Genomic DNA, 24,957 nt, shown 5'->3' on the forward strand with positions numbered 1-24,957 from the left:
TTTGATATGGTGTTAATATACCGAATGTGTTTGTGTTGGAGTAAAAGGTTGAGAAAAAAATCCGTTACGCTGACATTTCTTATTTTGGGAGACACCAACTCATAACAACGTAAACCACATATTGTCATATAAAGCAGTTAACCAAAAGTCTGAATTTTATGTTTTAATTGGTGAATATAAAAACAAGGAAAAAAACACCAGACAAGTTTTAACATAAATGTTTATTTAAAAAAAATAATATTAAAAATAAATTTCAAACCAGCAATCTAATGTGAAATTGCAATAGATATATTGGATAACAATATTTAGGCATATATGTGCATACACGTTATTTAAAAACTACTATCAGTGTTATAAAATCAAGATTAACATAATCTCCCCGTTGTTGCATAATGGCGCATCCCTTCATGCAATAAAGTTAGCCGTTAGCTTGGAGAAAACGTGCATAAAAGAAGTGGTGTTTCAGCGAGTGGTTCTTCCTTTCCTTGGCAAATCGTAAATCGACATTCTGGCTTACGTAGTTCACGCCAGGAGGGAGACGCAACACGTTCATTGACTGATCCGTTGATGCACGGGAAGGAAGGCAGTTCACCCATTGGCTCGTTAAAGAACGGGAAAGTCAGGATTCGTTCCCTCACTGATCCGTTCTCGCGATGAACTGGAAATGCAAATCACTGACTCGTTCAGTCACAGATCGATTCAGTTAGTCAACGGGAAATGCAATTCACGACTCATTCGTGAACGGGAAGTTGTGTCATTTTCTTCTTCGTTAGCGACACCTACTGGTTGAAGTCATATGAACTGAAAAAAGAACGACTCACTTTCCTAAAGTGATTCATTCACTCTCATTCACTGAAAAAAAATCCGTTCTTTTAAACGAATCGTTCACTCACTAGCCAACACTATTGGACTGGAATGAGTCAACACCAAAGATGGTAATGTTGTGATTGCCTACCCTCGCGCCATTTTTACCCATTGGCTGACACACGAATCTTAAAGTTGAGCGGTGAAGCAGCTGAGCAAACAGACATTCCGCCCGTTGCCAAGTCTTCCGGGCTCGACTTGAGCTGGAGGCGACGCGGCGAACAAGTGGAGCGTCTGAAATAGACGGCTACGGCTCTGCGAGCAGCGCCAACCCGAGGGCCTTGTGCCGTCGTGTCAGTGAAGGCAGCTGTGCCGTGGAGAGACGGGCGGCGTGCCCTGTGGCCAAGTGATGATGAGGGTGATGATGATCCGTGCAGGGAACCTCAATGGAGCGAGCGGTCGTACGTTGAAAGACTGACGGAGGCAGATGCGAGCAGACATCATCGTCGCACATCAGTTTACTAGGAAAGACAAAGGGTGGGAGTGAGGAATGTCTCTAAATTTCTGCAAAAGTGCTGAGGAAGCTGCTTTTAGTAGAATCACTAGGGGACAACCAGCGGAAAAAAAACTGGATGCTAGGCTAGGTAGGCTAATCCCCCTGGTTTTTAGGCTAGCTAGGTTGTCATGGAGATGATAACGAAGGCTTGTCGCTTTGCTATATTATGCTTAGAGACATGTGAATATGATAGCTGAGGATAGATACCGTATGTAGGTGAGCGGGATTGTCCCTTTAGCTAGCTGGTTACGTAGTAAGGCTGGCGGCGTTATTAGGAGCGTAGCTAGGTCTGTAGAAAGAGTGAATTCCGCATGATGGTCAGTCGTTAGGTACGTAGGTAAGCTGGTTGTTTTTGTTAGCCGATTGGTTGCAGCGGTAGGTCACTAGCTACCAAGGTACTATGTTGGGTCATTGTGAGATTAGCTATGTGTGTAGGCGGGGAGGTCAGTATGATGGTTGACAAAGGTCAACCTGAAATGAGTTGCAAACAACTAATTTTATAAATACTGAAATTAAAGAAAAGGTCAATTGTACATGCAAAATTTAAAGTGTATTTTCCATCTCTAAATAAACTTTGTTTTCCTACTTTGACAGGTAAGAACCCTTGGTGAACTTAAGACCTGGCAAAAAAAATATACAATGTATACAGTAGGCTACTTGAGGGGAATTGCACATCAATTATCCTGTCAAGCCAGGGTGGGGTTGGGCAGGGTTACAGGAAAATAATTTACAAGCTCCCCGACAGTTTTTTGTTGTTAGTGGTGGTGTTGCAAGCCAAAGCAATAATACAGCTACACTTGAAGTTGCAGTCTTTTCATTGGCTGCCACCTCACCAAGGGGATAAACGCTGTATATTTGGTGACCTCACAGGACACGGTGTCAATTATTATGGGCCAAGGCTCTGTGCTGGGCTTCATTCCCTAATCAAAATAAATGGCCAGGGCAGCAGAAAGTGAAAGGCACTAAACCGTCCAATATTCGCAACAAAAAAGGGCACAAACAAATCCATTAGGACAAGGTAAATGGGACGCATCAGTGCTCTTGGCCCATTTGATTGGTTCCAGTCGAACCCCGACAGGATTCTGTGAATTTTCTCTAGCAGTGATTTCCAACCAGTGTGTTACTGCGAACTTGTGTGCAGTGAGAGCTCCTCAGAAGTCTAATAGGGTTACCAGAACTACAAAAAAAAAAAGTTTCATGTTGTCGAATCCATTGGCCTACGTTTCCAGCAGTACCTTCTCGTAATGAAGCGGCTACTAAGCGTTGTGTCATCGACAAGCTGCAACATCCAATATAGACACTGGAAGAGTCACAGAAAGGCAAGTTGTAAATGTTACCATTCTGATCCTCCTAATATTAAAGGCAGTCTCAAGCAATGCATTGGAAGATGTCAGCCATATTGAATTGTCCTGAAATTAATTTGACACCCTCCCTCGACTCCAGCTGCTAGTCATTTGACTGTCAGATCATGTGTGTCATTTCAGTGACGCACAGCATGAGTGCTTTTAGGCAACCATTCTCGAGCACAACAGTGCTTTTATGTTGTCTGTCTTGTGCCCAGGCCCTTGTTTAACTCGTCAGGTCTTATGTCCAAAGACAACAACCCGTATGAAGCTTTGCACGGTCAGAAAGACCTTTAAAAAAAATGGCAAGTGATGCTATCTGAATGGATAACTAATAGGTGAGCAAGGGGGTAAGGATGCTAGGTATTGATTGGGCTTTGAGGTTATGTCGGTAGATGTTCTGTTTTTGCATTGTTTTGTTTTAACCCTAACATTAACTCTTAGAGTTTGTGTTCTGGCTCCGAGGTTAGGATATCATGTTGGTCGCCCTGTTTGGAGGCTAGTTAGGGTTAGTTAGGTTGGTTACTATCGTCGTTGGTAAGGCTGGATTTCTTGGGTCAATGGGTATGTAGGTATTGGAGGATTGAGGTAGTTTAGAAAAAAGGTAGGCTGGATTCTAGGTTAGATGGGTAGTTAAATCAGTGTAGGCTGGCTACTTGTACAAGTGGGTAAGGGTTAGGGTTATTGAAACACTTGTAATAAAAAAAAACTTGGTTTTAGACTGCTTTCTGGCGTAGACATGAGTAAGACTAGATAGGTTTCGAGGACTGACGTGTAGGTTGTGGGTAGGCTAGTTGTCAAAGGAGATAGCTAGGTTAGTTTGTGATTGGTTAGGTTGCGGGGTAGGCTGGTTTCTAGGGCAGACAGGAAAATAGGAAAGCTGTTTGCTGTCAATTTGTAGGCAGATATGTAGCCGAGCAGCATCACCATGATCAACCAAAGATAGAAAGTGGTCTTTGTATATTATAAGTTGCAAGTTCTAAAAGCAAATAAATGAAACTGGACAGAAAACATGGCAGAAAACAGGACCGCCAAAGCAAAGCAGTAGCGAAATACTAAACAGCCCGCTACCTGGAAATAACTTACTCCTCGCCATCATGTAATTCAATAAAATGGAGCTGAGCACGGTCAACAGGGAGCTAGCAAAGCAGAAAAAAAAAAAAAGCAACGGCTGACTGCTACAGCTCAGGGCCATACAAGAGCATTTAACTAGCACAGATTAACTACTGTAGTCCCACTGGTGGTCTACGTGTCCTGGTGTAGCGCCTCGGGGATGAAAGATAACAGCCAGGGACTTTTGGGACGCTGAGGGACCTGCACAATAGAATTAGACAGAGGTTAGTTTAGCATTAAACATCTATGACTAAATGTCCTGAAGTTACCTTCTTACGGTGCTCTTGGAAAGCAACAGCCTCAGATGCTGAGGCGGCAAGGTGGGAAGCCTTCGGCCACATCGTTACGTGAACCTCTATAGTATATTAACACTTAAGAACAACAGCGGCCTAATTGAATTGATGCACAGCCTCGGGTTGCGCTCATTAAAATGTGTTATTGCGTACTTTATTGTCTCATCATGCCGTGGCGGTGACTGGGGAGGGCGGAAAAAAAAAAGACTTGAATACATATTCAAGTCAAAGCGCTTGAGCACAAATATGATCTCATTCTATGGATGACGTCTTTTTCCAATTAACTTAATGTGTGCAAGATGGGATTGGTAGCGTATGTCCAATATGGTGTCATCCTTTCAAGAGGACCGCCGTGTACTTCCATATTGCCGAGTCATCGTTTTTTGCAGATGAGGTCAGCATTGAATGGTACGGCGCCAGCGGTGACTTCAACGCCAGGACTTGAGCGCCCCTGTCCTGTGCTCAAGCGTCCTGTGTTTAATTTGAAGTTGTTCCACTCGAATATTCTTTTATATTTGAGATTATAACGCCCACACATTTATGCTAGATTATGGCAGAGCGAAAAATCTGCATGTCACTTTAAGAACTAAAGCAGCCTTCACTCAGTTCACTGAAGGTCTGCCGCTAAATTTAGAGTTTAAAGAACATGGACTACGCTTTAAAGAAAGCTGTGTAACCTTCTCGTCGCCTTTACCGTTTGGATGGCCACAGTTTGACCCTCTGACAGATGGGGGCGAGACATTAAAAAAATATATTAAAATGGAATAATCAGGTTATGGCTCAAGGCCTGCTCAGGGAAACAGGCCTAAAAGTACAATCAGCGCTGAGGAATCCAAGTGTTTTTTTTTTTTGACCGTACATGCCTTAAAGCAGCGGTAATAACATAGAGAGGAAATGGATCCCATGTGCTCGCTTTCATCCCACACGGGGTCATCGGCCGTATCCACGCAACGTACGGCGCATTCCCACGTTTGGATCTGACCGGAGGGAATCGTGATAAGTCTCAAGAAGGACGAGGTTGGGATCAGAGGTTTTAATGTTGTGAAAATTAAGTGGAGTTTTTTTTGGATGGATGGATGGATGGATGGATGGATGGATGGATGGATGGATGGATGGATGGATGGATGGATGGATGGATGGATGGATGGATGGATGGATGGATGGATGGATGGATGGATGGATGGATGGATGGATGGATGGATGGATGGATGGATGGATGGATGGATGGATGGATGGATGGATGGATGGATGGATGGATGGATGGATGGATGGATGGATGGATGGATGGATGGATGGATGGATGGATGGATGGATGGATGGATGGATGGATGGATGGATGGATGGATGGATGGATGGATGGATGGATGGATTTAAATGGAATAAAAAGCAATGGTTCTTTGGTCAGACGTGGATTCTACTGAGAAGGCCTCATTGTACGGTAGATGAGCCCGTTAGCACAAGCGGCTTCCTCTACTTCTCCTTCCCATGGCCGACCCGCCTCTTTTGCTACACGTGTGCCTCGAGGGGCTGCGCTAACAACATCTAATTTGACACTCTTTTCAGAGAGGGGCCCAATTTGGAGCTTCCTTAAGCCGCCGTTTAAGTAAACAGCCGCCGACAATGTGACTAATCAGAAAAGCAGGAAGGCGAACGCGGGCAGATGCGCCTCCGCATTGCAGATGAAGACATGCCGGCGTCCAATCAATCGGTAATTAGCGCCGTTTCACCGGCAGCTGTTACGGAGACGCGCTGCTATTTAACCGCGCTTAAAACCACGTCATGTGCATGAGGTCTGAAAAGTCGTCATATTTTGACTTCTTTATATTTCTTGTATGATGACATCATGGTCTTGTTCATGTTGTTGCGTTTAGTAAGGTCTGGAATTCAGCTTTGACCTTTTTCAGAATAACTTAACCATGTTCATTTTGTTTTACATTATACGTAGATATACTGTATGTATATCTATCTGCAAAATGCTGGCAAATATGTTTTTTTTTTCTGTTATCTCTTCCCCATGTCCCACTCTCCCGCCGTCGTTCCTTCTGATCATGAAGGAATCTTTGAAATGCAATTCCTTATCAGGCTCGCCTGGGAATAGTATCAAATAAGAAATACAGTGTCAGCTGACTGCTGACGCTCCACTGATTTGAAAGATTAGACCCTCTGGAACAAAGGCAAATGGAACTAGTCGGACCAAAAAAAAAAAAAAAAAAAAACTGTTCTTAGTTTAGTCTGGTTTTAAAAATCCTGTACTCAACAGAGACCCGTTATTTAGTCACAGTCCAGTTTACGCAGTTCCAGAGGGATACCAGTGAACATATTCCAAAGACTAAATTGATAATTGTAAATTTAAAATCTTTGGTCAGACCAGTTTAGTTCCACGCAGTTCCAGAGGGACAAAGGTCCCGGTGGTGTCTTTGTATTGCCAAGATGGCGGAATGTGACATTAGCTGGTCCATAAGAGTCAAACATGGAATCCAATGCCAAGCAATAAGGAAGGGGGGGGGGGGGGGGGGGGGGGGGGGAAATAGATGGAAGCCGGATTCTCCCCTGGTGTCAAACCGATGGCTGCAGAATGCGCGAAGCTTCACAGCCCACTGGCTTCCATCAGGGCTCCCGCTTCATAATGAGCCATTGTTTGCTGTTTGCGGGCTCATCAAATTAAATCGCAAGGCTCACTGATTCCGCCAACAGTTTTTGCCTCTTATTTTCCTCATAGCAACACAAGGGAGGAGAGCAAAAAAAAATAAACAAAAGAAGAAACGTGTTAAATTTACCATGCCTATGTTTTGTAAAAAATATAAAGTAAACAGACCTTGAGCTAATTCCACACTTCTTATATATTTCATGTAATAATGTTCCGCCTGAGTGCCGACACCACATCAACGTTTAAGTCCGTCAATAGACACCAGAGATGCCAGATCCTGCAGTAGTGATGGGATAATGAAGCTTCAAATGTGCTTCATGAACCAGTTATTGTATTTTTTACTCCTCTAGATAGAACTGTTGTTTTGGGTAAAGGGGTTTAAGTCACGGCAATGTTGAACAGAGAGTGCCATCTATGGGAGGAAAAAATACACCTACTGGTTCACGAAGCAAATTTGAAGCTTCATTATCCCATCAATAATAAAAGTGTCCGCCAATCTACATGTAGGCATCCACCTACAATGCAAAGTCTCTTGGAAGTATCAGTTTCTGGCTGTTTTTTTTGTGTTTGTCACATTATTTCCTAGAAGATTAATGCAAGAAGTGGAGTGGAGTCGTCGTGGCGGTTACCAATCTCGACGTGTCATCACACCGCTTAATTTCACACTTGGCTTGAGACTTTGTGATGTAACGCCGTGGCCATATTGCCACGTCCGGTCTGATCACACTCACGTTGCCTTGTATTATATTAGGTGAACAATATCGAAATATATTTGATATTTCTGAATTTTAACAAATGTTTTGGAGGGGGGTACCATTGCCGCTAGCTTACATAGACGGTTTTAGCCGTGATGGACGCTGAAGGTAGTCAGCCACCTCCTGAGTCTCAAAGCATTTACTACATTTACTACGTATGCAGTTCTGCATGAGGAAACGATCCAGTTTTCAAGAGAAAAAAAGGAGCATTAGGAATGACTTTCACACTCATGGACCATAAACATGAGAGCAAACGCAGATCAATGAGATTCTATTACCGTCCTATCTCATTTCCCCACAGCTGAATTGAAAATGGCCTGGAGATGGATCGTGTCATTACCAATTCCTGCCGATCTACGGGAGCTGTGGACGATTGCGTGTGTGCAGAGGTGTGTGAGTTTGAGCGGCACGCGAGGAGGTGAGTGAGAGTTCATTCCATTTTCCCAAGCGTTGCCCGTGCCGGACGGACTCAGGGAACGTTCACGTTAGGGTTGGATGGGAGGAGAAAGAAAAGGCTCCCAACGGGACAGTAAAAATGACTGCCGTAATAAGCACAAATGACGGATGGATGAATGGACCACTAACTAGCCATAGGGAGATGTGACGCCACTGGCGGCCATTTTGCGTTGCCAATCGCTGAGTACACTTTTCTCCCCAGTGCTGTATTTTTGTATTTTCTTTCTGTATTTTCTATATTATCATTGAGTTAACCGCATGGTAATTATTAGATATACTGAGTCTTTTGTGACACCAGTCGAGAACTTTTTGACACTCCAGCAGTATTCTATTTATCTAAAATGTTGGCAGAATTTCAGGTCAACTAGACTGTGGCGAGGCTTGACCATCACGGCAATGGAAAATGAAGAAATATCACCCGACGAGAACTGCTAAAGTTAAAAATACGGAGTGTCATACATCAGCCCGATAAAGTGGCGTCCGTGCCATTGTTAAGCTCGGCCACCTAATGACGGGAAACTGATAAGCGGGTGTACCGTGTCATCGCCGATGTAAAACTAAAATAGATTCAATTAATCATTTGAATGGCTATTAGAGACGAAAGGGAGACTATGGGAGGGGCCTAATGAAGAATGATGACGGCTGAGCTATTAGCAATTAACATGCTAGCTAGCTAGTTAGCTTTTTAGCTGTTACCATTCATGTTGTGGACTGTTAAAAATGCTAAGTCACGGCGGCGGGACTTCTTGACCCATCTGTTATATTTTTCTGAGTATGATGTAACACTGCATTTCTTCTTCTTCATATGGCTCAGTAGTGGAATTTCAAAGTCAAACCTCATTAAATAGCTTCACTCATCTGACACATGGTAGTCTTCCCCAACCGTGTCAATTTCTGGTCTCATATTAAAAAAAAAAAAAACTGCCATAATTTAACTTCATTATCATTTTTGGTGAAGATTCCATGTGCAAATGATTTTCATTATCATTCCTCTACGCCCACTTCAACTCTGCCTTTGTTCTCTCTGTTGGCTCCGGTTAACACGTTGCTGCACAACCTCGTTTCATTCCCTCTCTCGTGTCTTACCCTGCCCTCCGGTGCTGCTCTTTTTGCTTTTCACCGGTGCTATCTTGCTTCTACAGAGGCCTAGTAGAAACGACGTTCTGGAGCTGGCTTCCAAGCCCGGCGCCATGCGAAGCGGCCAACGCGTTCGTCGCCGTGCAGCCGGAACGTAAAGTATACCGGGGACCGCCTGTTTGACTTGTTGTGTATTCACTGCCTGCCAGCTATGACTTACTGACAAAAGACGCAAGATGCAGCTTAAGAGGGCAACAGTATGCCCACGTCAAACCTTAAGTCGTCAAACAGAGCAGACACATGCGAAAGGCACCTTCCTCCTGCACCCTCCTACTTGTTCATTTCACAGACGGTTAATCGTTACCAAGATTATTTAATTAAATAACCGCCTTTGAAGCCTAACGGCGGAGGTCGACCGAGCCGCAGAAAAACTCGCGCCACAGAGATCCGATGTGTCTTCTTTGTCAAATTGAATACGATCTTTTCCGTGTAGTCCTGGCCAAGCACCCTCAATAAGGCTTTCTTGTCCCCCTGGCCACTATGCTGCCATTTTCCGGCTGGAACACGCAAGTCCATTGTCGGGGAGTGTCACGACGCCACGTACTTGTAAAGTGACAAATCCCCGTAGGCTGTCAATGCGGTCCCGTTGTGCAGCATTAGTCTCTGTGGCGTTAATGCTGACAAACACTACGGAGTGAACATCATTTAGCTTCACATCCATTCAAGCCCCCGCCAATAATCGGAGGCGGCATCGCTCGCTGACAGGGTCGCTCGGCATCGGCGGTAATCAGTTAAAAGGTTTGGCCTGTGCATACTAAATAGGTCCCCCCTGTTTCTGGGGGTCAAAACTCGAACCAAACCAACAGAAAAGATATAATTTCAGTACAATATTGCAAAGCTAATTATGCATTGTTGCTGTTGCTGGAGGGCATTTCGCTATTTGATTTCCAATTTACGAATTAAAATGATTTGACGCCCCTTTGGAAGTCAGTTATGAAGATGCTGATTTCCTTGTCACGGCGAAGAAGTAGATTGACATTAAATTAGAAGAATTCTGATGGACGGGTAAGTATCTCCAACATGAAATATGAATCCCCGGAAATTGACACACTCGCTGACCTGTTCCCAGGTGCCGAGTTTAAAAGTTCGCTTTGAAAAGACAGCTCGGGTCTCATAAATATGTCATTGGAGCAACCTATGACCGATTCCGAGAGTGACGGGGGGTGGCGGCGATGAAACTAACACAGCTAATCTGCACATTTTCATGCATCATTAAAACATCAGTCCAGAGGTGCGAGGAGAAGGTCGTTTCAAAGTAGCCTGACGTCAGCGTCCGGCTCGACTCGACGCTAACTCAAGAGTTCCAGCGAGCTTGTTTGTCTCGCTGCTATGACTCACTCAGAATGACGAGAATATTTTTCGGATCCGGACGACATTTGGCTGAAATTCATTGGAATCGCGGTAACGTGGTCAAACCGAAGTGCTGGAACAGAAGCCAAGTACATCAAGTGGATAAACAAAGTATTCAATTTCAAATGGCAATGACTACGAGTGAGCACATGCGGTCGTGAAAAGGAAATGAAGCAAATGTGGAAACATTTGCACTTGTTGATATGTGTCACAATTTAAAGTTCTTTTTGGCAAAGGTTTTGACGATGCCGACAATCGATGACACATCTAAATAAGCCAATCAGGATTCAGGGTTTTGGGTAGGCGCTAAAATTTTCCGTCCACCAAAATATTTGCGATGAGTCTCTTCCTCCAACTTTGTGGAATAAGGTCAGGGAAGTTCCAGGGACTACGCCCCAATACAAAAAAAAAAAAAACATGGTAGAAGCTAAAAGAAGGAAAACTCAAACATTCTATGTAAACTTTCAATCTATCAAATCCACAAATTTTTCAAAAACAGTCTGAAATAATCATTTGAAATAGACATTTTTCCCCGAGTGGGCGAGCAACACCGAGCTTTCGTAAAGCTAACAATTAAAACTAGCGAAAAGAATTAGCACGGCGTAAGCATGTCATTAACTGGCAGGGACACGGAAACAATGTAGGCCTCCAAGGTGGCATCCAAAGATAGGCCTCACCCCGCTCCCCCCACCCCCCTTTCCACATTTCCGTAGGTGGCTGCCCTTCACCAGAGCTTCTCGGGGATAATAATCCACAAAGGATTTGGCACGTTCTTCATACGGCTGAGACACTTCCACAATTGAAAGCTTTTTGCGCATAAATTTGGAATGACAAAGTTTGTGCATTGCGCACTTAATTATTTGTACATAATTTACAGTGCTCAGAGTCAGACAAGCATAAATGCATAGTCAGTATTTCGGAAGTACACTAAACAGCACAGATAGTGTCTCGGTACATAACACACAATTATGCATATTTTTAGATACATAAATGGTCTTATTTTGTTGTACTGCATACAAAGCATGCGCTAGCTAGCTAATAACGCTTTGGAATTATGTCCTAAGTGTTTGTTGGAGAGCCAGAGGAGAACAATAATCATTCCTCCGCTTGCTCACTCCAGCAGACCTTTCAGGGGAAGTTGCTTCTACGTCTTTGTGGTCCAAACTGTTTTGTTAGCTTCCATGATCTCTTTGACTCTTAAGTAAAGTCAAAAACATCTTTTTTCTACACATCCCACTTTGTTATTTGCATACAGGACAATCCAGATACCAGATTAAGGATTTATAGACTTTCTCCTGAGATGCGATTAGAGGTATTTGCGCCGTAATTAAGCTAACTATTCTATTCATAGCATTAGCCAAAGTAGATCTGAAGCTAGCGATCATTCAGAGTGAATCAGAATCGAACATACGCTTGCATACTTGAGCATTTTCCAGTTCTTGTTTTAGGAAATGAGGAAAATGATCTCAATTTCGTGCCTGACTCTCCATTTCACCCAACTTGAACTGTGTGGGAAGACGATCGGGTGAGTCATACACGGTAGCTTGGGTTGGCACTATCAAGCAAATAGTTTTGCTTTTTTTTTTTTTATATGATGGCATTCATAAAATGTGCATCTGGAAGTATGAGAAGTAGAAAAGCACTTTGATTACGCTTATACAAACTGATATAGTCACATAACAGCGCAGGGTAGGAAAATATTGTGATTTGCTAACAATCATGCTGTCAGAAAGTACTCATATTTTCCCCTGTGGCTTTCTGCAAACAGGAAATTAGTCAACTGACTTCACCACAATTTATCATCTGGTACTGCACTTACATGCCTTTAATCATGACTTCAAGTCAGATTTCATTTGTGTCCCTCAAGAAATAACCGTAACCGCAAGTTGTGTTGCGGTGAGATTTTCAAGACTGCAATAAGAATGTGGGGAAACAATTCTTGAAAGCAAAGACACACAAAGTCTTTTCTGATTTATAAGGAAAGCTGCTGTGATGCATACCGAACGTGAGCCACTGCTGTCATGGTACCAAAACAACTCCGGGCAGACAGCCACATGCTGCTTCACCACGTCTAAAGACCAAAACAACAGAACAAGAAGCAGACTGGTTTGGTTGAGTTCTTTGACCATTTTAAGAAAGTCAAATTGTCGCCCGAGAGGTAGCGTAAGCAACATCAACAAATTTCTTCCAGATTTTGAAACATGCAGAGAAGAACGCCTACTGAATCCAAATGGCAAAGTCACAGGTGATATTTGATTAGGAGAGCCATGGCTGTTTGACAAAGATAAATTCTGTTTTACCCGAGTAACCGGAGGCTATAAAGCAAAATAATAATATTAATAACAATAATTGGGCCTTTTGTGGGAAGGCTGCCAGATCTGGTTGTAAACAGATGCAAATAAATAAATGAATAAATAAATAAATACGACAGCGCGGTGCCTTGTGTCATTGACAAATCGCAGCTTATTTTACTGTGAGCCGCAAAGAGCTGTGCTGTTGCAAAGCGATCGATAAATCTATCACCTCCACTCTGTTCGGCCACCATTAATGATTGATTTCCCCGGTGGACTTATTGATTCACAAACACCTCCGTAGCCATAATTTTTTTCCCTAATTGCGTGAAGTAGAGGAAAAAAAGCATGTTGATCGCTCTCAAGTCGGCATGGATCTTGTCGAATCTCCGCAAAAGTACCTCGGAGAAGCCTGAGGCGTCGTCGCCGAGGGCGACTCGAATACATCATTCCGAGTGTCGCTCGGCCTCTCGAAGCGGCTCAGATAGTGTCGAGAGCTACTAAGGGTGGCCGCATCTTGTGAAATTCTCTTCACAGAACAAATGACTGTATTTTGTCTTGCCATAGTTGGAGTCATACTATGCTACGTTTAAATATGACCATAAAACCGGCACACTATTAACAGGGAAATTTACCTGGCAGCTAATGAATAGCCATTTAACAGCCATCATCAGACTTTCTGCATACACTCATTCTGGTTAAGCCCACAAGAAAGAGCCTGATGGAAATTTGGACTGACAGTAAGGACTGAGTAGGCGAGGAAAATCAGGAGACAAAAGGGATGAAGTACCCCAGATAAAATGAGGCAAGGGTGGTGGGTGGGTTGGGTGAGGGGGGGGCTGGAGAGAGGAGATCTCTAAGGCTCATTACTTCCCTCCTGGCATGCCAAGTGCTGACCCAGCAGCATTGCAGCCCTCCATCCTTCCCCGTGCCCTTCAACCTTGTCCCCTGGCAGGTGACGGAGCCGCGTGCTTTCAGGCGAACCCGCAGCCCACCCATTTGCGCCCATAAAGCGACGCTGGATGGTAGTTATCCAAGAGCTTTTAAAAAAAAATTAAAATGCGGCCAATGGCGACATTAACAGAAGACTATTTAGCTGAATTCAAACGCCGTTCATGCTTTTACTTGGAGGGTTTGACCCCTCTTTGGTAAAAAGATGGCCCCGGCCGATGCCGACGGGTTGGTCAGGGAAAATTCACAGTGGCACTTCGCTCAGTCCGGCATCCGCCGACGTGTGAATTGAGATCACTCGGCGCCGCTTAACACTGATTAAACCGAGCAGCAATGACTAGAGGCTGAGCGCGAATTTGACGACCAGGCGTGAAAGCAAAAGAGAAAAGGGACGGAATTAACGCAGTCAAAACACAAAGAGCAGAGAGGCTCCAATTGGCTAAGTGTGCCAGACTTTTTCTTTTTTATATCATTCAAAGTCAACATTAGCTCTTAGTTCAACCTGGAGGATTTTAAGAAATTAATCTGACGTCATGCAACATGTTTCTGTTGCTATTGAAAATAATTGCGTTGCTATGCTAATACATAGCGATGTTCTGCCAAAATGGCCGACATTTGTAACGAGGAGGAGGAGCCTATTTCGCAATCACGACAGCCATCAAAAACAACTTGATCATCAAAATCTCTAAACAATTCAATGAATTTTAATGAACAAAGGCTAACACAAACACGAGCTATGGAAGGGATTTCAGATAATCGCTACATACCGTACTTGAATTTTTTCTGCAAGGAAAGAGCGGAAGAAACTAGCAGCATGAATATTTTATGAGATTAAGCTATTTAAAGTTCATTCTAGAGGGCAGGTGAGATACAAAGGATTCTCCGTGTCACAAAGGGCAGAACAGCTCAAGGACACGAGAAAGATTTTGCAATTAGCTTTACGGAGAAGACACACCAATTCTTTTGAATGGAAAAACCCAAAAGTGATTTGAGTGCGGCTATTAAATCTGAGGGCTAATATCTGTAAAAACCATAAACGAGAAGTGATCACAACTGATTAGGCGGTAATCATTAGCCCTGACATTCTACCTCAGCATGGACGCACTCACCTCGAGGGGATCAAGGCGACCTCGTCCCTCGCAAGCAGGATTGACGTTGGCGATGAGCGTCGTGGTCAAATCTCCCAGCGACGTCCACCCTCCATCTGCATATTCCCAGAGTGACACAACTAGTTAGCCGGGTAATAAATCAAAGCCCGGCTGCCCAATTTGGCCGCCTAATGTAATTAATAAGTGCTAAAAGTGTTTAAGTGGCCGTGATTTTCAGATGCCACTTTGAGGTGAACTTTTCTTGCCTGTGGAAGACAAACATGTTGGCCCGTACAGGAAGAGAATGACAAAAGACACATTCAAGTCCATGTACATAAATCACTTAAAAATACTAAAGTGAATGTTGAAGATAGAAACAGCGAGAAAATAGTTTCAAAATCAATTATTCCATCGATTAATTGGCTTTTGAAAAAATGCATTAAAATTCATTGCAAAATATCTATATATTATATATATTTTTTATATATTTTTTCCAATTTCTATTTAATAACTGACTGTTCTTTGGTATATATATTTTAAATAATTGAATAGAACTAAATAAGCAACTTAGCAAGGAGGAGTGATGTACGAGTACCTTAACCTTGTTAAAGAAGAGCTAATTCTTGCGTGCTAATTAATATCAAAGTTCACTAGTTTACTTATATCTTATTGATTCCTTGGCTGAAAAAAAAAATATTTTTCTTAACATTAAACTGACTCCTTTTTTTATTTCTCATACATTTATATTATGATTCAGTGACTAGTTTGGTTTGCAACATGTCAGTAATGAGTTTTTTTGGGACAGTTTTTCAAAGTAAATTAATTTCCAAAATATCCCATCACGGAGGGTCACAGAAATCTGAGAATATTTACTGTTGGGGGTTAAAATTGAAGATTTGGAAAATTTTGCTTTCAACAATCACTTATAAAAATAGCTGTACACACAGTCAACTGCATTCCCCAATTTTTAAAATCTCTCCATGACAAACTCGCAAGTGAGCAGGTGTGAGGTGGAACAGAGAAAGTAAAGCCGGGAATAAAGCAGCTCTCGTCAACGAGTGGATTTATGGGCGAATTGACAGGTGAAGCATAATCAGCCTCCAGGATCACATCCAGAAGCTTGTGATCCCGTCTGGATTTGGCTAATGTCTCCCCGACCGGCCAGCCAGCTCTTCTTGCTTAGTGGGTTCAGATTCCACGACTGTTGACAGCTGCTGGAATTGAGATTGTCGTCCATCCAGACCATCATCAGGTGTGGCTGCGAGACGGAAGTGCGTGCAAGTGAATCTGAAGGAGCGACTCTCAATTTACCAGCGGATTCCCTCGGCTACGATAACGAGCTTCGGATAGCGACGGGAAAAAGATGGCAAAGGCAGATATGGATGCGGTTGAAATGAGTTTGCGAGCTTAGCTTTTTAGAGATACTGGACCGAGTGGAGGAGTCTGCCGAGGTGATGATGATGCTGCCACCCAAGACGTCTTCAGTTGGTGGACAGCGCTAAGACCCAAAACCAAACAAAACACAATAATTCTCCAACGAAAAGTGGAACTTGCCGCTTGTAGGTTTCGGACGGGGAATTTTCGACCGATTCCGGCTTCTCTCTTAACTTTGGGGCAAAGACAGAAGGAAACGTGCGGCAAGTTGGCAGACAGACACGGTAATGAGCTTAATTGTGTTGCGCCGATGGAACGACGCCCGGCAGGCAAGTGGATTAAAAACATTTTCGGTGCCACTCGAGCGAACCTCCACCTCATTAATGACAATTAACCGAGAGCGGGTTAGTTAGCGCATCATTTTCAAACACCAGCAAATAAGTCGTGAAGCGACGTTAAAGCGAATTTGTGAACAAGGAAGTTCAAGTTTTAACGCTCGGTCTCCATTATCACGTTTAATTGAGACATATACAGAATAAACGGAACATTGTCAAGCAATTGGTTGACTACGGATAGAATAAGATTCAAATTAAATGTTCCTGGACCACCGTCGTTTGAGCCAATGAAGTTTTGCGGTGACACAAACGCGTCAAACTTCCACCGAGAGGCCATTTGCAAGGTCGCTATGTGTTTTTATACGACTCATCCTCTTCCCGATAGGCCGCAATTTGCCGGAGACAACCGTGGCGGAATGACAAATGGCTGCTTAGAAAAAAAAGATTACTGTCAAACGCTTGCTCCTGTGCTAAAGGAAAGCTAAAAATCACAGCATCAGCTAGCTATTACCGTTTTATCGTTTCAAGAATCTCATGGGATACATATTTTTGGGGTGATTTGGCACTAAGAAATATTCCAGTATTCTTTGAGCAGAATAACAGGGCCTATTTTCACTGCTCTGTTTTTGTATCTGTTAGCATTTTCTTTTCATAACACAACAGACGCTGACATCCGTTAATGAGCCTTGTTCTCCGTTTGTTTGCTCAAATTCCGCCATCTTTAACGATTCGACGACGGAAGGTAATTTGCTAACTTGAATTGGCATGTAGCGTTTTATTTTCAATCGAAGAGCAATTTAATTTATCAAAACATATTGATTAGAACGTTTGCTGCTAGAAAATGAAGCTATTTGGGTGTCTGGTTTGACTTAAGAATAACAAACACTGTAACAACTTTTTTCCAATTTCTCAAGCAATGCATTCTTCCTCCTATTGACATGGTTAAAAAAAAATAATAATAAAAGGTGGCTGTGGTAATCCTGCGACGTCTACACAAACATTAACATTTTCATTCTCCTCTCATCGCTAATAGCCCCAGGGAAAGCCAACCATGCGTATTCTATTAACAAAACGGCACGCCCAGTGCTCCCAACGTCTCGCTCTTGATTCATACACATCCGTAAATCCCTTGGCGAAAGCTGTTTGTGTTCACCGGAGCCTGCGAAAGGGCGGGAGGTTGCGGTGCAGTCAGACAACTTCGGAACACACACCGCAATTTAGACTTTGGAGACTGACAACTTGTGCATGTTAATATTTCATTGCAAAGATACTTTTTATGTACCTTTATATAAGTGCGTTTATTGCTGTGGTTTTACTTTTCCGTAATTAGCCACATGACGAGTGCAGAGGGTTAATATTTTTTTCCCCCCGTATCATTTCCCAAGATTTTTCTCGGGAAAAGCACAATTTGAAAAATATCAGTAGAGCAGTGGTGTAGTAAAAAAAAAAAATCAAATATTTTAAAAAGATGCATGTAATAAAAATTGCTAGCAATATCTGTAGTTTTTAAAAGTGAAGACAATTTGCAATTTTAGTATTGATACACGAAGTCAACACACATTTTGTCTTCGCGGGCCGCATAAAATGATGTGGCGGGCCGTATCTGGCCCCTGGGCCTTGAGTTTGACACCATGCTGGAGAAAGATCACATCATGAATAAGAACAGAGCCAGGGGGGCGTGGCTCCACTAGCTGTCATTTTTGAAAAACTGGGTACTGGTTAGAGAAGATGTCGTCAGAGGTGTTAGCGTACCCCAATTTTCCGATCCAATAAATCACCAATATGATGAGCATTGAACTCATTTGACCCCACCATAATCTGTGCTGTATTCATTAGACTTTAAAAAAAAAGTGCTGCCGTGTCAAAGGAGCTTAAATGTTTGCTTCTTTGCAAACCTTTGCAAGATCCTCGCAATCAAAACACTATACAACTGCGGGGAGCACTTTTCCAGCATGATGGAAATTGGATGCATAGTTAATTTCACAGTGGGTACATGTTGAGACGCGCAGGCATCGCTGTCGCCGGGGGCTGTTTGCCCAGCAGGTAAGAAAAAACATGGTTGACATTTTGCCCGCGCTGAGGCCCGAGCCTGCTGTGAGCGGCACCGGGCAGACGGAAAAGAAGTCGGCAAAGTTGAATAGCCAATGTCATTAAAGAGATGGGCTTCTCTGGGGGGAGAAAACATATTTGGAAATTGCCAGTGAAGCCTGCCTTGCTAGCATCCAACTTCAGCTTTAACAAAGTGCAAAGTCTATATTAGACTGACAACACAAACACTGAAAATATGAAATGGGGCAAATACTACATTTTTTTTTTCATCCCCAGACACCGCCTGGACAAAAAAAAATGTTCCCAGCACACAGCACTATCGCAAAAAGTAGAATTCAGCTATTCTTCAAAGAAAGAGTAGCGTTAATGCAAAGAGAGAAAGACAACACTGCCCCCTATGTGTGAAGAATATTATTACATGCAGAGACAGTTGGGTGAAGTGAGGGGCATGATGTCATTCACGAGTGTTAAAAAGACAACCATTTGATTTACAGAGGCAATTCTGTCAGTGGAGTCAAATAGGCCAAAATGACATGGCAGCAGATTGTTACAAGGCTCCCAGTGACGGAAAACAGATGATGAGACGAGCTCTAGCAATTTGATTCACGGTGAAACGCGAAACCTCGAAGCCAACGCAGAAGAATATTCAGAAAGGTGTCACGGCCTCTTTAACATGCCCTGGGTCGTAATGACCCGTCTTGCTTTGCGTTCTTGCATAGTGTGGCGAGAGATTCTCAATCAAAGTAAAATTCTATTCCGGAAAATAAATAGAAAAGGCGATAATGGGCCGGATTGACAAGACTTGAAAGAGGGCCATCTTTTGATCATTTAAATGGAGGTTGTGAACGGCAGCTCGGCGCATTTGTCCAATAACATGTCACTGTTGTCGGCGCGGTCATCAGAGCAGAGCAGAAGGAGTGCGACGCACTTACCAAATGGTGCAGATAAATTAGAGTTCCATCAAGCTGACGGACCCCTCGCTGGCTTTTCTGAAAGGTGTCATCTGCTATAATTTGATTGTTTTGAGGTGACCAATAATATGGCTTTTATTCAGACCACCTGCAGATCCTACCTTGCCTGCTCCTCCGGCAAATGGGTACCTGAATGCAAATCATATTACGACTCCGAGTGATCCTCAATGCTCCGCCGACGCGCTTCACAACAAAAACTTTGCTTTTACTGCTGCTTCACTTCACCGGTGCGGTTGTGAGAATCTTCCGGTGCTAGTCGAGGAGGTAGGAGACATGTCACGAAGCACCTGCGAAGACAAAAGACACCTTCATCAACGCTATGCAGCGACGCTAATGTGGTTTGAAGAGCCTTCGTCAATCTTTTCATAAAACACAAACTCGAAATTGTTCAAAATTATTTCGCTGAACGGACTCATTAAAATTCAGAAAGGATTATTAATTCCACCCAATCCAATTAATTTGGTCGTGTTTAAATATTTTTTTTTGCCATACTGTCATTAAAGTGCTTTCAAAAAATGTCCATTGCTCTGACCTCTGCCCACAAAATAAAGGGTACATATTATGCAGCTTTACGGCCACTGTTTACCAGCCGCTTTAACGTAGCGCTCACTTAATTGCATTCATTATCTAAAGCTCCAGGTCTTGGCCAAGGTTATGAGGGAGGGGGAAAGAAAAAAAAAAAAAGAAGAAGATTGGGGATTTCAGTTATCTCTTGTTTACTGCAAAAAAATAATAATATACTTTTATCTAAGAGTCACTGCCAGTAGTGCTTATGATAAGTAATGAGCACATATTGTCAAAAAATAATGGGAAAAAGTCAGGGAAGGGATTTCTTCAGCACAGCCATTTTCCATACGGAAGCGAAATAATATTTAGAATGGTCGCATTAAAAGCGGGGAAGCAAATTGAAGTTTCTTTGTGTGCTAGTGACGCATAATGGAGTCTTCCCGAGGGAGGGGGCGAGTTGTGTGATTGAAAAACAGCGCAAATTCTTATTTACCTTCACACTTCACAACCACATTTTGCACTTGACCTTTTAATTATTTATTTATTTTTTAAACTGATCAATGTGAACACGCACACGCTCCAATCAGCATTGTGGCTTTGGTCCCAGCTTGCATAAGAAGACATATGCGGGAGCCAGATGGGGAGCCTCGTACAGCTTTATTCGTTAGGGATGTCGGCGGCACGCTGCATCAATTGACCCAACCCGGTGCCAAAAAACATAAGCGTCTGATTGATGAAAGCTGTCGCAGCAGAGCCTCACCTGACTATGAAAACGGCGACAATATGTCCGCTTGACCCTCGACGTATTTATTTATTTACGACGGGATAAAACTCTACTCACGAGGCAGTTTTCTTTTTGCCAGTATTTTCATTTTAGCTGCATTTTCACAAATCATACATGAATTCCTAGTCTAGTGAAGTCATAAGAAACACAAAATGGCATTTAAGTTATCGACTTGCCACCTCGTTGAATTTATAAGCCCTTTGATATGACAGCAAGGACAGCGGATGGGGGAGCGAGCGGTTTTTTATCGGTGGCCAAGAGTGACATTTCCATTAGCTGACAATCCAGAACGCCTCACGGAATCCGAGACTTGAGGAGCCCACCCTCACAAGCGCCTATCGATACCGATGTCACTTGGTTTGGGCCCATCGAGAGGTCCGACTTAATCACAACCCAAGTCAACATAAAATTAACTAAGCACTGTAGTCTTTTTTATACTGTGCACCTGTTTGTATTACAATTTAGAATCCATACTGTATATCTGTTATTCACTCTGACCACCATAAAATTCATTTTCACACTTAAACTAATATCCATGAAGGGCAACAACCTTTATTTGAAAGACTGCGCACCTTAGAAGAGCGAGTACGGTTAAACTTTAATGTCTATGAATAATTAAAGTGGGTGAAGGGGAAGCCCGTTTAAGTCGTAAAGATAAAAAAGGGAGATGCCGTGTTACGTAGTGAGATTTGGAGTGGGCCTTAAACGGTCGCACGTTTAGTGGGTTTAAATTATAATGATGTAGCTTTGGCCATTGACATGAACAGTATACAGTTGGTGGACTCAAACAATTTATTAAATATCTAGTTTGCCTAATTAGTCTGTTAATTGGTCTTAATTTCAAAGGCACACAAGCGGGAACAAGCCACGGAGTCATATGGGGCTCTGTCCTTCTGACAAAGAGGGCAAAATGGTGGAACTCGAGCCGTCGGCTAAGTAGTGATAGACTGCTTCAGGGCACGTCTGCGTTGGACCTCTGAGACGCTCTTCGCCAGGGGATAATCGCCTGCGCTCCAGATTTTAAAGCACTCCCATCGCCTAATAAAGATGTCTATCATCATGGGCAAACAAGTAACCTTGTCGGGGCTCCAAGTCTGCACCGGCACGGACGGCGGCAAGGCATGATCGTCAGCTGCACAAATCAATCATGCATAAACAATGCGACAAGATGAACTCGCCTACAATAACAATTCCAGGGGAATATTGCGGCATAAAAATTGGATAATGAAAGTCGAGAAGCCGTGCCAGTAATAGCATCAAGCTAATAAAAGAGATAAGCAATCAAATGGGGAGCCAAAGTGCAGTAAAAGGAACAATATCGGTTTTCATTCTTTAAGATGGCACAAGGTTTGGGCGGGTGGGTGCTTCTACAGATTAAACAACATTCATCTCAAAGGTCTCTAAACGCCAAAGTGGGAATTAATTAAAATCAGAAATGTGCTCAAGGACAAACCATGGAAGGCAACAATACTTATTGTGTTCAGTCTTTTCAATATTATAAACCAATGTGTCTTTTCCTTCCTTTTAAATTTTAAAAAAGCAAAACGGATATGGTTTAGAGGAGAACAAGCAAAGGAGAGGCCTAAAATGAATCACAAAATAAACAAAGGCAAGGCATAACTGAGCCAGATATTAGTTTTACAAGTAGATTTGCTAACTGTCCCTTTACGTCACGGGTTTAGAAATATCAGTACGCGTCCAGTATTGTAAACTTTGTGCGTGAAAGTCAAAAATAGTCTGTAGAAATGCCCTTAAAGGGTACCTTTGGTCAACCTGTATAACGCAGGCACTGATTTAATATAAAATAAATGTACAAGAGATATATAGCCTGAAACATTGCCGTTTGACCGGCACTTTTGCTACCTGGGGAAGAAATATGGCGCCCCGGATATGACGTCACAAAGTTGGTTCCGTTTTGGGGCGCCCCAATCAGGCCTATATACTACCTTTATAAGAAATCAATTATGTTGAAATTTAAGGCTAATGTGAGTAATGATGTAGGAATAAATGAATACAACGATTAGATGTTCTGTAGAAAAGGTTGTACTTTCCAGAAAAGTTAAGGAGACCCCCCCCCCTGTGACCAATCAGATGACAACATAGGTATGACGATGCAGAATCCGCCCATCTGATTGGTCAAAGTACGTTTGCTTGCCCACGTAAATGCGGAAGAAAACAAAGCAGCATGGATAAGCAGCAATACCACAGGCAGTAGCAGTACTCCTCCGGATTTTTTTTTTTTTTAAAGCTTGCAAGAATACCGATAAGACTAGGGAGCAGAAAACACATGGGGCAAAAAAGTGTGAGAAAATGTCCATCAAGCGCAGGGCCAGGTGTGGGACATTTAATTGCACGCCCGCGGCTGTTGTGTGCACCTCAGAGCAGGAAATGGACAATCGCACAAATGGCTGTCAAAGTTTGGGACAAGATGTTGACACATTCTCAGTACAAGAACCTCTAATCATCACAATTCCCACATTTGACAGCTTCCTATCCGAGTTTCTACGAACACACTGCATTGCTATTCGTTGGAATACTTAATTAGCGACTAACAAATGGATTTACGTAAGAAAGTGTTTGTTTTATAAAACCAAGCGGGGTGCGCAATTTGTCCGTGTCAAAAAGACCATTTATCTGGCAGAAAAAGATGGCAGAAGCCGAGGCGGGATTAAAAGACTGGCTGCCGTGGTAGGCTCTCACCTTCAGCACTCTGTCTCGAGTCGGAATGAGAGCGCTCCATCATGCGACGCCCTGGCTGACACCGGCCGGAGCAACGGGGTGGAAAGAGCAATGGGGTGTCGCCATCTTTGCGAGCCTCGCTCCCTCACAGCATCACCACTGCCTTTTTTTCCGGACTGCACCTCACGCGTGCAACGGCATAAAGACTCACCTTGCTGGCCAAAAACAACACAGTGGGACAAGTTAAGTAATAGGTGGGGCAACACTACAGAAATGACTCCATGGAGAGCACAACAGTGAAAGATCGAACACAGGAGCGATTTTTTTCCCACCCTCGGGAAATCATGTAAAGTTAATTCATTTCTAATTGAAACCTTTAGTAACTATATTTAAAGTCAGGGTAACATGAGACTCACAATCACAAATTGCTTTTACAACAGCCACAAACGACATTGTGGAACAGCTTCAATCCCTCAAGCAACTGTTTTAGGGATTATTAAAAGCATGATTTTAAATCAAGAAGGGGAGCCATTTGACAATGCATGGACGGCAAACAATCGGGCACTCTAAAGATATAGAGAAATATGTACGGGGAGAGTTTTTTTGCACTTGCCCCCAAACAGTCATGTTGAAAATCTACGCCAAATTTTCATTTTACGGCCCGTCAGCTCCGTGATACAGAGCAAATGAATGTGGCGGCAAACAAATCTATCAAATCCTACATCAAATAACCGCACGGTGCTTCTTGCCGTGATTTAAGGACACACCCGGGGGTGGGGAAGGTGAAAGAGGGTAGTTGGTAAAAAGGAATGCAGTGTGGCCACGGTGCAAGACTGCGGACAAAAACGCCGATTTAAGTAAGCGCAAACATGACACACCGATCGCAAGGAGCAAAACCAGACCGCTTGCATTTCGTCTGTTTCATGCAACACGTCTAGATCGGGAGGAGGAAAAAAAAAAAAGTATTTTTTGAGAGCGTTCGGTCATCATGAGCACTGAAATTTTTGACTTTGGAGAAATGAATGTGCTGCCAGGTTACTTTCAAAAGGCTCTACGAGGGCGGGGGGGTGCAATCAGTCATCAATGGCGATAAATTTCATAGTGAAAAGACGAACAGCACATTTGAGCTGATGCAGCCAAATAGTTTGACAGAGAGCGCCCAACTTTTACTATCCCCACCACCACCACCACCTTCTCCCACTCACAATGAGTTTTTCGATAGATTGCTTGTGTGAATGTAGTTGAAGTTTATGGCTGTGTATAATATGCATACTGTACATCATTGCCACATTGGCAGGAAGTGGATGGCTGAGGTCATTCCCTGCCTTTTGGAGAAGTGCTCCGGCGCCGTTTCATTTGATTAGCCGTAACTCATTACACTCTTTGCACTTTAAAAAAATAAATAAAAAATCAACAGTGTCAGGAGTCCTTGTTTTTAACGAGCCCGTGTCCTAAATCACAAAAGTCGCTCGCC

The 24,957-nt window shown here is 43.1% G+C and overlaps 1 long non-coding RNA gene across 2 annotated transcripts; it reads right to left on the minus strand.

Moving 5' to 3' along the window:
• Nucleotides 1-201: 201 nt before the first annotated feature.
• On the minus strand, nucleotides 202-23,784 carry LOC125978092 (uncharacterized). 2 transcript variants are annotated; one of them, XR_011087658.1, is made up of 4 exons: nucleotides 23,505-23,784; nucleotides 14,806-19,800; nucleotides 2,596-4,017; nucleotides 202-1,325 (listed from the first exon to the last, which is right to left on the minus strand). It is a non-coding gene; the product is annotated as an uncharacterized lncRNA (long non-coding RNA). The 2 variants fall into 2 exon arrangements; XR_011087657.1 differs by lacking the exon at nucleotides 202-1,325 and having other exon boundaries at nucleotides 1,889-4,017.
• Nucleotides 23,785-24,957: the final 1,173 nt, after the last annotated feature.

Source organism: Syngnathus scovelli, chromosome 1 (genome assembly GCF_024217435.2).
Source record: "Syngnathus scovelli strain Florida chromosome 1, RoL_Ssco_1.2, whole genome shotgun sequence".
Taxonomy (NCBI): Eukaryota; Metazoa; Chordata; class Actinopteri; order Syngnathiformes; family Syngnathidae; genus Syngnathus; species Syngnathus scovelli.